The following is a 16,305-nucleotide window of genomic DNA, read 5'->3' as shown; positions in this document are numbered from 1 at the left end:
TTAATGTGATGGGATTATTTACCCTAATGACAAAGTATGGTATTATAACATCTTTTCTAAACTCCTAGAACCTTTACTTATGCTTCAGTATTTTTTTGCTACTCTTCAAAAAATCCTATGAGAAAGCCAAGTGTTATTATGTTCATTTTACAGATAGAAAATCTATAATCTCTAGAAAGAATTGATTTCCTAAGAATTACAGATAGTGACCATGATGAAAAGCATACTCTTCATTCAGCTGTTTGCTATTCAATTCAAACCATTTGTACACAGAATTATAATTTTTAAAGTGTGTGCCATGCATAAGTTGAGTCAAATGTTTGAAATATTTATTCAGATGCAATTGTCCAGAATAATTCTGACAGATCAGAATTTTGCCCATCTACATCAAAATATGTCAGTTATAAAATTTTTGTGATTTGTGTTCATCTTTCAAGTGTATTTCAATTCTATTTTTTTTTTAAAGGGAGGTTTCCTTTGCCCTGTTTTAATTCTACTCTTTTTAAAAACTGTTTTAAAAATCTCTGATAGAAGGATCTTAGAAACATAATTTTGGCACATATTCTATCCAGCAGTGCAGATTTCTTTCTCTGTATGGTCTCCAGGGCTCTTGGTTTGGATTAGGGCGCAGCACTCCGGGAATGGGCTCCAATGAGGCTCAAAGTTCTGCCCAGATCATAAAAAAAGAGTGGCTGAGTTGGGACTAGATGCTTGACAGCTAACTGTATTGCCAAGTGATGGTTGGAAACTTATTTTTAATCTCAGGAAACAGAGACTGAGGAATCTGGACTTGCCGCAGGTGCTGTCATGCCCCGGAACAGAAGGACTGGGAAAAATCAGTGTTTGTAGAGATAAGGAAAGAACGTCAAAACGTTTTTCCCTAGCAGAATTTTAGAAGAGTGCGAGCATTTTTATTTGGCTAGCAGAGGCTCTTTCTATTAAGTAGGAGAGAAAAAAAAAACATGATTTAGAGACAAGCTTTAAAGTAATTTCTTTCTGATTTAAAGGAGGCAAAGCTTCACCATGTTTCCATTCTGGCTGCTCTTCTCTGGGTCTCTCAGAAACCAGCTAGCTTGTTCATTTCAATCTTCAGTTTACCTGGGTTCAGCGGAGCTAAAGGAACTAAATTACTTATTTCACAAGTGTATTAAGGCTTGTGTGTCTGAAAATTTCATGGATAAAAGGTGTCGATATTAACTATCAGTAGCAGATAATTTATTCTTTGAACAATCATTTACAGTCAGGCACTGGTCTAGGTGCTGAAGATACGATGTGGAAAAAAAGGGCAAAAGCGTATGCACTGGTTGCTCTTGTGCAACTTACATGGGTGGAGGGGAAGGGCAGATATTAACCCAAATAATTAGTGGTAAATTTTTAATTACAAACTGGGATTAGCTTTCTGAAGGCAAGAATTATGGTTCTACGAGAACAATCACCAATGGGGTTGACTTAGGCTTAGGAATCAGGGTAATTACCCTCAAACTAATTCTTGGGCTGCTACCCGAGTAGGGGAGGAGTCAAGCAAGTGAAGATAGGGTGGAAGGGTATTGCAGAAAAAAACATGTAGCTGACCCAGGAGAGGTGGGGAAAGTGGATTAGAGTGGAGAATCGTCAGCAACAATCGTGCTGAGTCTTTTAGGTCAATCTAAGAAATGTGGTCTTTATCTAAGGGCTTCTGGAAGCTAATAAAAAGAGTTTTTAAGCAAAAAAGATTTTTCTGGCTGAAGTGCGGAGGACAGTTTGTTATGGATACCAGGATTGATAGGAGACACTGAAAAAAAAAAAAACATTTCAGTAATAAGGGAAAAAAATGATGCTAGTTTAAAGCAGAGCATGATAGAGAAAAATGAATGAATTGAGAAATATTTTGGTCGTTCAATTCGTGGAACCTAGGGATAGGTTGAAAATGGAGGTGAGAAAGAAATGGGAGTCATGCGTGACTTCTACCTTTGTAATTGAAGTTTTATTGAGATACAGTTTACATGTCATAAAATACACTCATTCTCAAATATAAAACTCAATAAATGTTATTGTATTTTTAGAGTTGTACCACCAACGTCATAGTCTAATTTTAAAACACTTCCATCACCCTAAAAAGAAACCTCATATGTGTTTACTGTCATTCCCCATTTCAATTTCTGGCCCTAGGCAACAGCTAATCTACTTTTGATCTCTATAGATCTGTCTTTTCTGGACATTTCATATTAAGAGAATCATACAGTCTGTCCTTTTTTGTCTGGCTTCTTTCACCCAGCAAAGCATATGAAGTACATCCATGTTGTAGTTTACCTCTGCCGTTTGAAATATGGTGGGTGGTGGCACCAGAGGAGAGGCAGGATTGGCAATGAGGAAAGAAGAGATGATGAGTTAGGTCGTGGACGTGCCACATGTGAGGTGCCTTTTAGACATCCAGTGGAACTGTCTAATTTGCAAGTGGTAATTGAAACTCTGAGCATGGATAAAAAGAAAGAAAAGGAAAAAAATGGCTTGGGACTGGCCCTTGGGGTGTTCCAACATTTTAACAGGTGAGTAGAAGATGAATTTGAAGGAAACCAAGACATATCCCTTGAGATAAGAGGGCAAACAAGAGCAAAGCAATGCGAACATTTCAAGAACAAGGGAGTTGTTAAATGTGTTAAATGTGTCAAATTATATATACTATATATATTATATAGAGAGATATATAATATAAAATATGTAAATTAATATGGGGGTTAAATTTTTGTTGGAGTTGTTACCATGGAAACAATTGGCAGTTTGTGGAAACTTGGTTGAATGATTCCAGATGGAATAGGCTAAAGATTAGACTGCAAGGAATAATGAATGTAGGCTACCCTTTTGTAAAGGAGAAAAAAGATATTGGAATGTAGACTTGAATACTATTTTTGATAACATGATAGAGATTTAGAACAACAAAATATTGACTAGAAAGATCAGTGCAGAAAAACTAGAAAGATGTTTAGAAGAAAGGCAAACATGATGGATGAGCATCCTGGGAAAGCAGAGGAATATGATCAAATGCATACTTAGAGGGATAGGAAGATGGATACTCTCCAATACATCGGGAATAAAATGCAGAGTTGGGTGGAGATGTGAGTAGATTTCTGTTTGGCTTTAGGACTTATGTTTTAGCCCTGTTCACACATGTAGATTAATATGGCTGGCCTGTTCTTCTAAACAAGGTTGACTGGATTTAGTCATTAGGTATGACCATTGAGCTATGGTTGAGTGTGTATAGAGGATCCACAGACCTAGCTTCAGTAACTCAAAAGTCACAATCACTTAAGGAAATGTCAAATCACACTATAGTTGACAATATTTAGTTTTTTAGGACTTACACTATATATTTTCTTTACTTTTATTCATGTGCTTCCCAACACTTGCATTGTAGCATTCAGCAATTTTTTTTTTAAATCCCTAGCTTGGAAACAGAAACTCTACCAGCTTAGTCTAAAGCAGGATGTGAATAACATTGCAGTAAGCACCTCGAACTTTTGAATCAGCATTTGGCTCCTTCAAATCTCCTAACTTTAATCATGACAATTGATCTACAAATAAAGTTGAGGGAAGACTTGGGGATAGGATCAGACCATTAGCTTCAGTAAATGAAATGTTTCTCTAGTTAAGAATCAACACCACATCACAGTTATGAGAGCAGGATTCAGTTTCATTAATTACTGTCCTGCCAGTTTGCAAGTCCATGTATTAGCAAACAGTTCAGACCAGAGGCCTGATAAGTGCCTGCCTTAAATCAGTAATTGCACTTGGTAGGAAGCTTGGCTTAGTCTTCCTTTGTGGAAGATGATTAGCCTTGCTGTCGATTAGTTCTCCCTCATGGGCTTTTGTCTCTTTAATTCATCATAACTTAACTGACCAAAATGACAGAAATCTTGCCACCAAACAACCCACATGTGATTGAGTGACTGTGAGTTCAGTTGTTGGGAAAACTTTGTTCTCTGGGGTAAAGGCTTTTAGATAAATGTTGTAAATATATTTTAATTATGTCTGTTCTGGCATCATTTAGCCACAGGAAGCAATTTTTGAGGAGCCCATTTAATCTCCCTTGAAAGTTTTGGTTTTAATGTTGACGAGCTTTTGAGAACAGTAGCTTGGAGGGAGGAATGGGGCAAGGGAAAAGCTGCAGGAGCACTACAAGCTGTTTATCTGCAGCATGTAAAAGGCTCGTCTTCATTCCCAAGCAGGGCATTATTAATATGTAACAGTTAATATCCTATATTGCTTCTCAGCTATTGCTCATTACTTGGAGCCTTGCATGATATTGAAAAACATCCGTGAATCATGCAGACTCAAACATCTTATTCTCTCATCCCTCCCTCCCCCCGCAACCCAATGTTTCATTAATGTTCATACTGGAAATGCAAAACATCTGATATCCTAATTGAATTTTGTGCAAGTGAAAATATCAAATTGGGAATGGATAAACATTATCTTGCACCACTCAAACCTGAGACAGCATTAAACAACAAAAACAGATTAGTACCATCACCTTTTATTTTAAATAATTGATTTCACGTTCAAATGGCATTAGGCCATATATTCTGTTAATATTACTTCTTTTTCAAGATTTGTCTTTACCGTTTTTACTGACAGTATTAGGCTTTATAAGATACAAACTGCTTCCATTAACACCCTTATGTTTCTAGTCAAGCTGTATACACAGGAACCAATGACTTAAATATCTCCTCCTCTGTGAAGCTACCCTTAAAATCTCTTTTCTGAACTTTCGATTATTCTACACATCAAATCATACTCACTGAGAGTGTTTCCACCTCGCCTGCTAGGCCATGAGCATCTTGAGGGATGGTTGTTATCCTCGTGCTTATTAGCACAAAGCCTTGCATACCATGTCTGATCAAAAAGACAGGACTGATGGTTGATTGAATGTGTACATATGAATGAATGAATGAAAGCAAACGGTCAGGTCAGATCATTTTGAAATTCATCGAATATTGAATAAATCAGGGGTGGGGTGAGGGTGGGTATAAATGACATTTTAAAAATAAAATTGTTAAAAATAAAACTAAAAAACTAATAGGGGGTCTTAAAACTGTTAAAATTATAAGATAAGTGGGGGGAAAAGTAGCAAGAAAGATTTCCTTAGGCCTTTAGAGTACCGCAATTCTTACCGTGCCCCCCCTGGGTGCTCTGCCACAAGCTCTGTGATGTTGGGGACCGTGTCTGGTTTGTGCACCAGTGCCTAATTCATTACCTAGTATATAGTAGGTGCTCAATAAATATGTGATGTCTGATGACCAAACACAGGCAGACACGAAAGTGCTCTATAAAAAAGTTTACACAGTTCACAAAATATGATAGCTAAGGCAGTCTAAATAAGTCCATCTATATAGAGGGTCTTGGTGTCAGAAATAAATTCTCTTAAGAACTCCATTGCTTCCAGGCATTGCCTGACCAGGGTTTAAAGCAAAAGAGCCCTCTATGGCCAGCTTATAGCGTGTTTGTCGTGTTTGTCCCTCAGTATCTTTTGTGCTGATGGCTACTTCCATTTAGGTTTCTGTAGAAGGGGCCCTCAGGAAAGGGGAGGAGAGCTCATAAATGCAGATCACAGTGGGCCGAGCTGCTGGGTGGAGGCAGTGGAGTGCTGAGGGAGAGAGAAATGAGCTCCTCTTGGAATGGCTCTCAAGTTTCCCAGAGCCAAAACTTGACTGTGTCCCTCTTGGTTTTTGAAGTCTCCATGCAGGGGTAGACAGATAGAAACTGTAAAACAGACATGTCAGAAAGCCCCTCTAGTCCTGGGTAGTTGGCATCTTAAAAAAAAAAAGAAAGAAAGAAAAAGGAAGAAACAAATGTTTAAAATAACCTCTCAGTCAGAATTGAAATAATTGAAACAAACGATTTGGATTAAATTACCCCATTCTTATTCTTAGAGTGTATTTAACCATGAGCCTTACAGACTTTCTACTCAGGCATTTTACCTATGAGCAAATGCTATCTTGTGCTTGGTTTGATCTATTAACAAATAAAACTTTGTGTTCGAGGGGCTGATTCATGTTTTTGAATATGGTTTCCGTTCTTAATCTGGGCTTTAAATAAATGTGAGAGACATGATCATTTGCTATACCTTGTATTCTACTTAATATTTAAGACTTCAGTGTTTTGTAAATACATATATGTTAATAAAATATGGGCTTAAAAATACAAAAGACTGCCATAAGATGACACATTCTTTTCAGCAGGCAAGAAAGACTGCTACCATTTGTGTTTTATAAGCATAATAATCCTCATGGTTAGAAGTATGTTAGTCTCCCATGGCCAATTATAAACATGTTTTATGAAAAGTTACCCCCTCTAAATTAATTTTTGCAGAATCACACTGAAGTAAGGACATCATGGCATAGCCTACCTACTATACACAGAGAACCAGATAAATAGAGTCCCTGGGTGGGGATTAATTTAGAGATGAGGGCTGCCCATAAAGGTACATACAGTAGGTCCTCAGATAAGTTGTTCCCTTCAAAGTCATTTCATTGTGACATTGATGAGATCCCATAGTAACTTAACTCTAGTTTATATCAATTAGTCCCTGGTTAAACTGGTTTCCTTACACATCACCTCGAGTTGCAGAACCTGTTGACATTAAGTGAGGACTTACTGTATCCTTCCTACAAGGCAACGTCCTTTTTAATATAAAGAGTAAGTACTGTTTAAGCAGAGTCATCACATCTGTGTGTGAACAAGATCAAACTTTAGGGCCGTCCTACTACCCTGGATGAAAGAGAAAACTCCCTGAGCTCAGTCCTCTTAATATTTAATAGCTATCCCTCTTTTACATATAGTATCTTAAAGGACATTGTAGGGCTTTCTAAGGCTACATACTAAATGCATTATATGGATCCTCTCATTTAATCCTCACAAAACCCTATGACAGATACTATTTTCTTTTTTTTTTTTTAACAGACGAGAAACCATCCTTCACAAAGTGTGGTCCATAGGCCATGCGCTATCAGTATCACTTTGAAATTCGTTAGAAATACAAAATGTCATACCTTTCCCACAGAATGACTTAACCAGAACTTGCATTTTAACAAGGTCCCCAGGCGACTTTTAGCATTGCCCAAAGTCACACAGCTATATAACGTGGCAAAGCAAAGCTCAAAGGCATAGCTGGCACCAAAACCCAGACTCGAGTAAAATCACTTGCCCAAGACCATAGAGCTGGCAAGTATCAGGGTATTTGATCCTAGTTTAACACTTTGTGTATTTCACTTTCCATTATAGCTGCATTCTCTTATGGAGAAATGAAGAGTAATGAGTAGCATAAGTTTTGTTAATTAGAATGCTTAAAGGCTATGCCAGAAGTTTGCTTAATAGGAAGGGAGTTAGAATTTTAATTCCCACTCCTACTCCTGGTGTTCTTCCCTTTGAGTCATCATCGTGGAAAAGTAGGTGTAAAAAGTGCTTCCTTGGGTCTGATGCTATCTTAAGATTAAAAAAAAAAGAGTGGGACAGTGAAAAGAACATTAAATATAGCAACTTGCTATGTATGCTAGCTGTGTGCCAGGCACAGTGCTTGTTAGCATTTAACGTATATGATTTAAATGACCAGAAACAGACCTTTATAGGAAATATTTCTTATGATTTTTAACCCATGAAACAGTTTCTATGTGTTTGACCTTAATTAGCTATAGGCCTCGAAGGATGGATAAGATACAGAAAGGTAATGAAGACATGAGGGTATCCCAGGCAGGGGGAAGGTATGAGATAAAGTTCAGAGGGAGGGAGTGTCACATAGTCACAGGACTTTCGGGTTTGAGTGAAGCAATAATCATTGATAAGTTCTCAGTTCTGGTATTTAGTTGTGGCATTAGAGCTTATTGTTAAAAGAGCACTAACTCTGGAACCAGACACTGAGTCAAATCCTGGATCAGCCATGTGACCTTGAGCAAGTGATTTAATCTTTCTGTTTTGGCTTTTGTAATATGGAAAAATAACAGTAACAGTGTTGTAAGGGTGATTATAAGAGTTAATATATGTAAGACCTTAGGCATTGCCTATCACAGGTGCTCCATAAGTATTAGTTTTCAAGCCACTTTGGGAAACCCCAGAAATATTAGATGTACTAAAGTTTCCCCTTATCTGCAGTTTTGCTTTTGGTGGTTTCAGTTACCAGCTTTCAAACACGGTCTGAAAATATTAAATGGAAAATTCCAGAAGTAAACAATTCATAAGTTTTAAATAGCATGACATTTCCGAGTAGCAGGATGAAATCTTGCTTTGTCCCGCCTGGAACGTGAATCATCCCTTCATCCGGTATATCCAGGCTGTATAAGCTCCCTGCCAGTGAGTTCCGTAGTAGCCATCCGGGTTATCAGATTGACTGTCTTGGTATTTAGTGCTTGTGTGCAAGTCACCCTTCTTTTGCTTAATAAAGCATGAGAGTAGTGGTGCATGAGAGTACTGGTGCTGTCAATCTGGATATGCCAAAAGCAAAGCCATAAAGTGTATATATGTATGGAGAAAATAAAAACCACAGTATGTATGGGGTTCTTTACTATCAACAATTTCAGGCATCCATTGGGAGGGGTCTTAGAATGTATCACCTGTGGATGGGGTTGGGGGTCAGGGATGAGGGAAGCTACTGTAGTACCTGTAAAACTGTCTTGCTAATGATCTACTTGTGAATGGTTGAGAGGTCTCCAAGTGGGATGTGATGAGTTCATTGTAAGAGAACAAAGGAAGAGAAGGCAATTTTACCCCCTGCTTAAATGCAGTATGACGGTGCTTAGATGCCATTCAAACCCTCTACTCTGTTGGCCACTTTGTTCTTTCTGGCCGTTTGATAGACAGTCCCAGATTTTAGTGTGCATCAGAGTCACCCTGGGAATAATTTAAATGCATATTCCTGAGCCCTGTCCCAGTGAGTCTATGATGGCTCCTTTTCCCCTCACAGTAAAACAGAATCCACCTCCTTTCTCACCGACTCAGCTCCCTGTCTCCACACTTAAGTTCCCTCTGCAGATGGAGGAACAGCTAAACCAGACAGCCAAAGGCACCTAAAAGATGAAAGAGCCACTATTCTCGCCTGGACAAAGGTGCGATCATGTGAATTTATTTGGGATTATTTGGATCAAATTACTTGGGAACAATGGATAAAGATGTCAGGAATTGTGGGATTATTTTGGAGACGAGAAAGAAAATGGATCCTATTAAAATTGAATGGTCAGAAGCTGTTCTGGTAGGCTGGCTTGAAGAAATGGAATCAATTGTTCAAAAAAATAACTTGAGGGTCTGAGTGGCCTGTAGCATTGGAAGCTCCTGACAGGAGGAAAGCCAGCATTGAGAATCAGGTATAAGAGGGACTAATTTGAGACCAGATCTGCGATAGGGGTTTAGACCATCAAGATACCACTGGGAGCTTTTACAGTGGATGAGGAGATGCCTGATATTGTAGGAAGCATATGGAACACATCATTATTGCAAAATTACCAACATATTTGAGTTGCTCTAACTTTGCATTAGGGACTGTCTAGATGGCTTTATTTTTAATGCTAAGCCTGTTATCGCCATAAGAGATAGTGTATGTAAGTAAGAAAAGAGATTTTGCCCCGTAGTTGGCTCTGGCGCCAGACTGCTCAAGTGCCCATTTTACTGCTCCCTACTGGGTGAATTGAGTAGGTTACTTAACCTCTCTGTGCTATTTCCTAACAGCTCAGAGTTTTGATAAGTTAATATACTAAATGTTTTAAATAATACTGACATTGAGAAATTTCTCGATGCTAGATTTGTCATTATTTTTATTTGCTAGATTGCCTTTCAGCTTCAAGTGGTAGAAAAAAAGCCCCAAGTCAGATGATCTGAATTAGAAGGATGTTTATCACTGATGCAACATAAATTATCAATTCAGCAGTTCAGTGAAGATATCATAAAACCAGGTACTTTTGAACTTTATATTCTATAATCCTCAGTGGGGTGAGTGTATACACAGGCTGGCTCCACTACTGGTAGCAAAATAGCTACAGCAGTTTCAGCCATCACCTCTAGACACAATGTCTAGAAGAACAAAGGTCTTTTTTTCTTGAGTGTATTTTTTTAAGTCCTAAAGTCTCCTAGCATACTGGCATTCACAACTTAACAGTCAAAACTGCTTCCTCTGCCTATTACTGGTAAAGCAAATGGAGTTGGAATCTTTCTGATTGGCATAAGAAATCGCAGGACCTTGTAAAGGAAAATACTAAATAGGATTTATCTTCAAAAGTAGGAAGAAGTTAGTAAGCAGTAGTATCCATTAGAGATATAGATATAACCATTCAGCATTAGAGGCAAAAGAACTTGAAGTTTAGATTTAAATAGTTTACCAAAAGTTACACAGTTAAGAAATGATGAGCTGGTTTTTGAACTGAAGTGTTTGACTCTAAAGCTCACAATTTAAATATTATAACTTAAAACATAACTCACAGACCTATTTGCTTTGGATAGGGCACCCAACTATTTTGGAGTCTGGGAGCACTGAGTAAGTCCTTGCAGGAAATATTATGAGAGGAGAATTTGGAACAGGACAGCTTGGTCCAGCAAAGGCCAGTGACTCCATAAGCCTCTAAAGACTGAGATGGAAAGGACCTATGAATCTTGAGTGAGACAGACATGACTTTGTGGATCAGGGCTGTTGGAAAAGAGCTGACAACCTTCAGGTATAAATGAGATGGACCATGTTGATTTAGCGGATTTATTTAATGTTGTCCTGGGTTTTCAAAGTCATGTTTGACAGATTTATCTACCCACTTTGAAGATGTTTTTTGTAGGGGTGAGTCTTTTGGGCACATCTCCATCAGAGCTTTCTCTCTCATCGGTCCCTGCTGACAGACCTACTGTGTGCATGAAATCCCATGGTTATTGGTGCCACTAGAGACAGTCTGTCTTTAACTCTGTGTAATTAAGCATGGCTTTAAGGCAAAAGTGCTGGAGGACAGTGACAGTACAGTCTGGCAAATGGAAAAATTGTAGTGGGTGTCAGTTATTGATAAGAGTCAGGAATAATAATAATAATAATAATAATAATAATAATAATAGAAACCTTGCTTTGCTTTTGGAACTGAGTAAGTTGTAAAGGTTCTGGTTTAATGGAACAATGCTGGACCTAAAATCAGAAGCCCTCACTCTGTCCCTCATTTGTCTGATGGCAAGTGTGGCACTTCAATTTTCTTTCTCAGTAAAATGAGTTTAATAATGGCAAATCCCAGGCTCTTTTAAGAATTGGCTAATAGTGGGAATGCTTCGAAAGCTCAGAATTTCCACCTGAGAACTTCCTGGCACCTTGATATCCTGCTACCTCACTATTTACACTCCTGAGCATTTTTAATAGTGACTTTGAAGGGTCTTTTGTTTGTTCTATTTAAAGTTAATGGGCTATTTTTAGGTGCAGCTGGAAAAAAAAAAAAGTTAAAACTCTGACCTAGGTCTAGATCATTTCAATTTTTAAATTATCCTCATCTACTGAGGGCCTGACATTTTGACTTTATCAGAAAGCACCAGGAGTTTCCTAATGAGAAAGATTGTATTTCTCTTCAGAGACCAGTGGGCGACAAAGACAAGGATAGTTTGCACCTAGCTACTTACTGCCTTTGAGTCTTCTCTTGTAATTACTAAATAGGCAAGTCAACAGTGAGCCCTCCAAAAAAGACAAATTGTACATTTTTGAAGTACCACTGGGAAGTAGAAACTGGCTCCACATCTATTCTAACTTCCTCCTCACAAAGAGGATTTCAGAGAGGGAAATAGCAGCATGGCAGAAAACAAATTCTGATAGATTGCCAGGTGGCACCCGGGTAAGGTCTGCACCTTTTGGAATGCCAGTGAAGCACTAAGCCCCTTAATTACACACACTGGTGATGAGCTTAGGCAGAGCTGCGAGGGAGAGCACTGGAAAATATAGATGTATGGCTTCGTTTGTAGTCTCAAAATGAACTGGAAGTATTTGGCAGAATTGTGTCATCTTCAGAAAATGAAATTTAGCAGTGTGCATGCCTCGGGTTTGATTTAGTGAGCATATTTTCAAAACTTAAAAAAATAAAGCTTGAATTTATTAAAAGTAATAGCTAATGTCTAATGAAAATGCAAAACTAGTTATTTTCTTTGGTTCTTGCTACCATTATCCAAGGTAGATATTATAGACTGCATCTTAATAGATAAGGAAGACTTGAAAGCTCTGGGAGGCTTGGGGACTGAAACGGTGCACATTTAGGTGTGTCTGGCTGCTGACACATGCTTTCTCCATACTTTCTACTTTGTCGTAGAAAGGTCTATACCCAGGAATTGTCTGGACACAGGGAAATAATATGTGATGGAGTGTGGGGCAGGAGGAAGTATCAGAATCAGAGGAAGAGTACAACTTATTCATTTCATATGGATCGATCAAGAAAAATATATTTATTGTATCAAGGTAATAAGAATAAGGGCAAGAGGGAGGCCTGGCCTCAGCCTTGCATAAGATACAGGGAGACGCATCAGGGCCAAGAAGTGGGGAAAAAAGGTCCAAGGAAGGGTACAAATTACTAGGGCCCTTAAGCCAGGAAGGGAACATGGGACCAATACAGATCCCATATAAAGACCTTTAGATTGTCTGGCTTGCTGGGGGAATAAAAAAAATTTTTTTTTAATTGGGAAAGCATGGCTCTTGGAGATCCTGGGACATACCACGTGCTAGACTTTTTCCTTTGCATTCTTATTCATTCCTGTGTTGAAAATAGGCATCACCAGTCGTGTGCTTGTAAGTTCTCATACCTGTGACCAGTTATCACCTACTGGCTCTTACTTGTTTAGGGAAAATAAACCTTCATGGTTGCGGTTGTGGCAAATAACCTGTTCTAACCTCTGCTTGGTGAGGTTGGCCAGAGCACAAGAAACAGATGATTCACAACCATCGTAGCCTTACCAGTAGGCTTAAATACAGACAGTTTGCCAGGAGTCTCTAAATCCACTTGTTTTTCTGAGGAGGTGTGTTTTGTACATTTTTTTTTTTCTGAGTAGTTTACAAAAGTCCCACAAAAGTTCTTCCTAATCATCCTGCCTGCTCTTTATACTATCAAGGACTTGACAGGAAAATTGATGTGTACTAGAGATGTTAAAGATGACACACATAAATTCATGTCTGGTATTTATTTAATGTCATACTTAAATTATTAATTCATTCTTGACAGGAACAAATGTACAGTAAAATTTACTAATTTGAACTAATTGAGGAAAATGCCAATTATATAGTAGAGCCTTCATTAAGGAACCCAACTAACATGACCTCAATTAATCAATTTTGGGGTCTTCCTGCATGGATAAGAGAATTCACAACTCTTAGAAAATCTAGTTTTCAAGGACTTTTCTCTCAAAGTGATTTCTAGATTATACCTTAGGGCCAATACAAGAGCAGCACCTCTTTCACTGAACTCTGTTCTGTCCTTAACTACCTACAGTCTGAGAAATGTTCATTAGGCAATTCTGTTGTTGTGTGAACATAACAGAGTGCATTTACACAAGCCTAAATGGTATAGCCTACTTCATACCTCGGCTATATGGTATAGCCTGCTGCTCCTGGGCTACAAGCCTGTACAGCATGTTACTGTACCAAACAACACGAGATTAATTCAAGCACGAGAGAAAATGACACAACCAAGAGATGCTGTAAACACAAGATACATGAGGCTGCTGCTAGCATAACACAACATACTGTTTTACAGTAGACTTTTTTTATAAGTAGAAAGAATACATTCTAATATAATGATAAAAAGTATAATATATAGTAAATGCATAAACCAGTAACAATTGTGTATTATCATTATCAAGTATTGTGTCCTATATATAACTGGCAGTGCAGTAGATTTGTTTACACCAGCGTCACCACAGACACGTGAGTAATGAGTTGGCTACTATGGTACATTGACTACACTGTCACTATTTAATAGTAATTTTTCAGTTCCATTATCTTATAGGACCACTGTCTTATATGTGCTCCGTCATTGACCAAAATGCCATTATGTGGTACGTGACTGTATAATTATAATGAAAATGATTTTTGACTAACCTGCAGTAGCCTAGGAAAAATGTACAGAACTATGTTAATACAATTATAATAACAATAATACTGATTTCAGCATCTTTTAGTCAGTAAGTATTTTATGTGGTTTAAATCTTAATTTTTACAACCACCCTAGGAAGTTCTATACCTATCATTCATATTTTTATATATATATATTCATATTTTTATATATATATTTTTATATATGTATGTATGTATATATGAATCACTTTCAAGAGAAAAGTCCTTGAAAACTTGTTGATGGTCTCATACTAATAAGTGGGAGCAGGGGGGACTCTGAATCTAAGACTTCTAATTCCAAAGCTGATTCACTTAACCACTGCCAGAATCCTCTGAGCATCTGACTCTTATTAGGAGAAACTGACTGCTTTGAGAGGCAATGACTGCCTCATCAGCAGATGTGCTTCAGCAGAAGATGGGCAATATGTTGATGGGAGGTCAAAATATAAAGGATGTTGAGATTAGTTTATATTTAAATTGTGTTTCAACTCTGAGATACTGTAATTCTAACCAGAAAATATCCCCAACTGAAACACCTCATCTCCATAGAATATCAAGCAATAGAAGTTGTACTATACCGAAACACATTAAAAATATAAAATATAAATTAAAAAAAGATTTTTGATAACTATCCCATTTTACATACTAGTGCAAATAAAGAGTTTTTGGAAGAGATTACCAAATGGGCATACTTAGACTCCATGTAGAATAGAGGCTTCCGAAATCCTTGAAAATAATCATTTAACTAGCTTTACCAGGCTTTTCTTTCCTTACATTCTAAATTTGCTTGGCAAACTCCCCTTCTATTGAGAATATAGTAATGTATCAGTAGAAAATATCATAATTTCTAATTAGAGTATAAATTAAGGATACTTTACTTTAACATGTATATGTCTATTAAATTATTGAATCTGAGACCAGGTTGCAAATGTGTTTGTGTTGTATTCAATTCATCATGCGTTCTGAGGACTGTTACTCAAAGACACATACTATATAGAAATCCTGAATAAGAGAGGAAAGAAAGTCTGCCTCTCTCCATGTTAAGACACCAAAAGAATAATCAGGCCTGCAGTTGCTTCGTTAGTTACCTGGCTGCATTCTTGTTGGTTCTTAGAATGTTTTACCATTATCTATAAGAAAACTAATTAGATTTATTAAAATTAATTTAAATTACATTTCTTACCTCGAAGATTATTAGGTAAGATTCTTATAATCTAACCAAAAGCAATTTCTTCAGCTTTGGAGGCAATTAAAATCTTGAAGAGAAATACTGGCAAATTATTTTTCCTTCTCACAGTGGCTCATTCAGGATGTTTTCAGCCTCATTCTACTCTTTCTCTTCTCCTGCCTCACAAACCTGGGTGATAAAGAACTCTTTCTTTTTAGTACCAACTTCTTCAAAATGTCCCTTTATCATTTAAAATATAAAAGTCTTCTAGAACAGGGGTCCCCAACCCCTGGGCCATGGGCCAGTTAGGAACCGGGCCACACAGCAGTAGGTGAGTGGTGGGCCAGCAAGCGAAGCTTCATCTGTATTTTCAGCCGCTCCCCAGCGCTAACATCATCGCCTCAGCTGTACCTCAGATCATCAGGCATTAGATTCTCACAGGAGCACCGATCCCTGGGGCCAAAAATAATTGGGGACCACTGTTCTTGGACTATCTTGGAATAGTCCTTAGCATCTTTAAGATCTGCTTTAATGTCTCAGGAAGAATAACACAAGGTTCAGAGCCTTTCCAAGCACCTACTGAGTGCCAAGAACTCGTCTAGGTGCTTGGGATCGTCAGTGTGCCAACTATATACAAGTCTCTGCCTTTATCTGATGTTCTAGTAGAAGAGACGGAATAAACAATATGCTTTATAAATAATTTTGTAAAAACTCTAGCACGTTAAAAGGTGAAAAGTACTATGGAAAAAAAGGGAAGTAGGTTAGGGCATGAGGAACTGAGAATGAAGAAGGGCACAGGTTGCAGCATAAATAAGGTTATTGGGGTAGACCTCAGTGAAAAGGTAACATCTGAGCTGATGTGAAGAAGGTGAGATCATGACTCCTGTCCGGAAGCTCCAAAGGTTCGTCATCTCCCTCAGGCTCAAAGTCTCATCGCCTAAAAGGCCCCGTATGCTGTCTCCTCTCCTCTTCTTTATTCTTATCTTCTCCTCTCTGTGCTTTCCTACCTTCTCACCTGCCATGTACATCTTGATCCACACTTGTTTCCTGTGGTTCCTCTAAGTATAGTAGTCCT

At 38.0% G+C, this 16,305-nt stretch overlaps 1 protein-coding gene across 4 annotated transcripts in view; it reads left to right on the top strand.

Annotated features, from left to right (window-relative positions):
- The window catches only part of UNC5D (unc-5 netrin receptor D), a 476,468-nt gene that overhangs the window by 211,038 nt on the left and 249,125 nt on the right, over positions 1 to 16,305 (top strand). The window lies entirely within an intron of this gene.

Source organism: Pteropus alecto, unplaced genomic scaffold (assembly GCF_000325575.1).
Source record: "Pteropus alecto unplaced genomic scaffold, ASM32557v1 scaffold24, whole genome shotgun sequence".
Lineage (NCBI taxonomy): Eukaryota > Metazoa > Chordata > Mammalia > Chiroptera > Pteropodidae > Pteropus > Pteropus alecto.
This window is presented reverse-complemented; position numbering and strand designations above follow the sequence as displayed.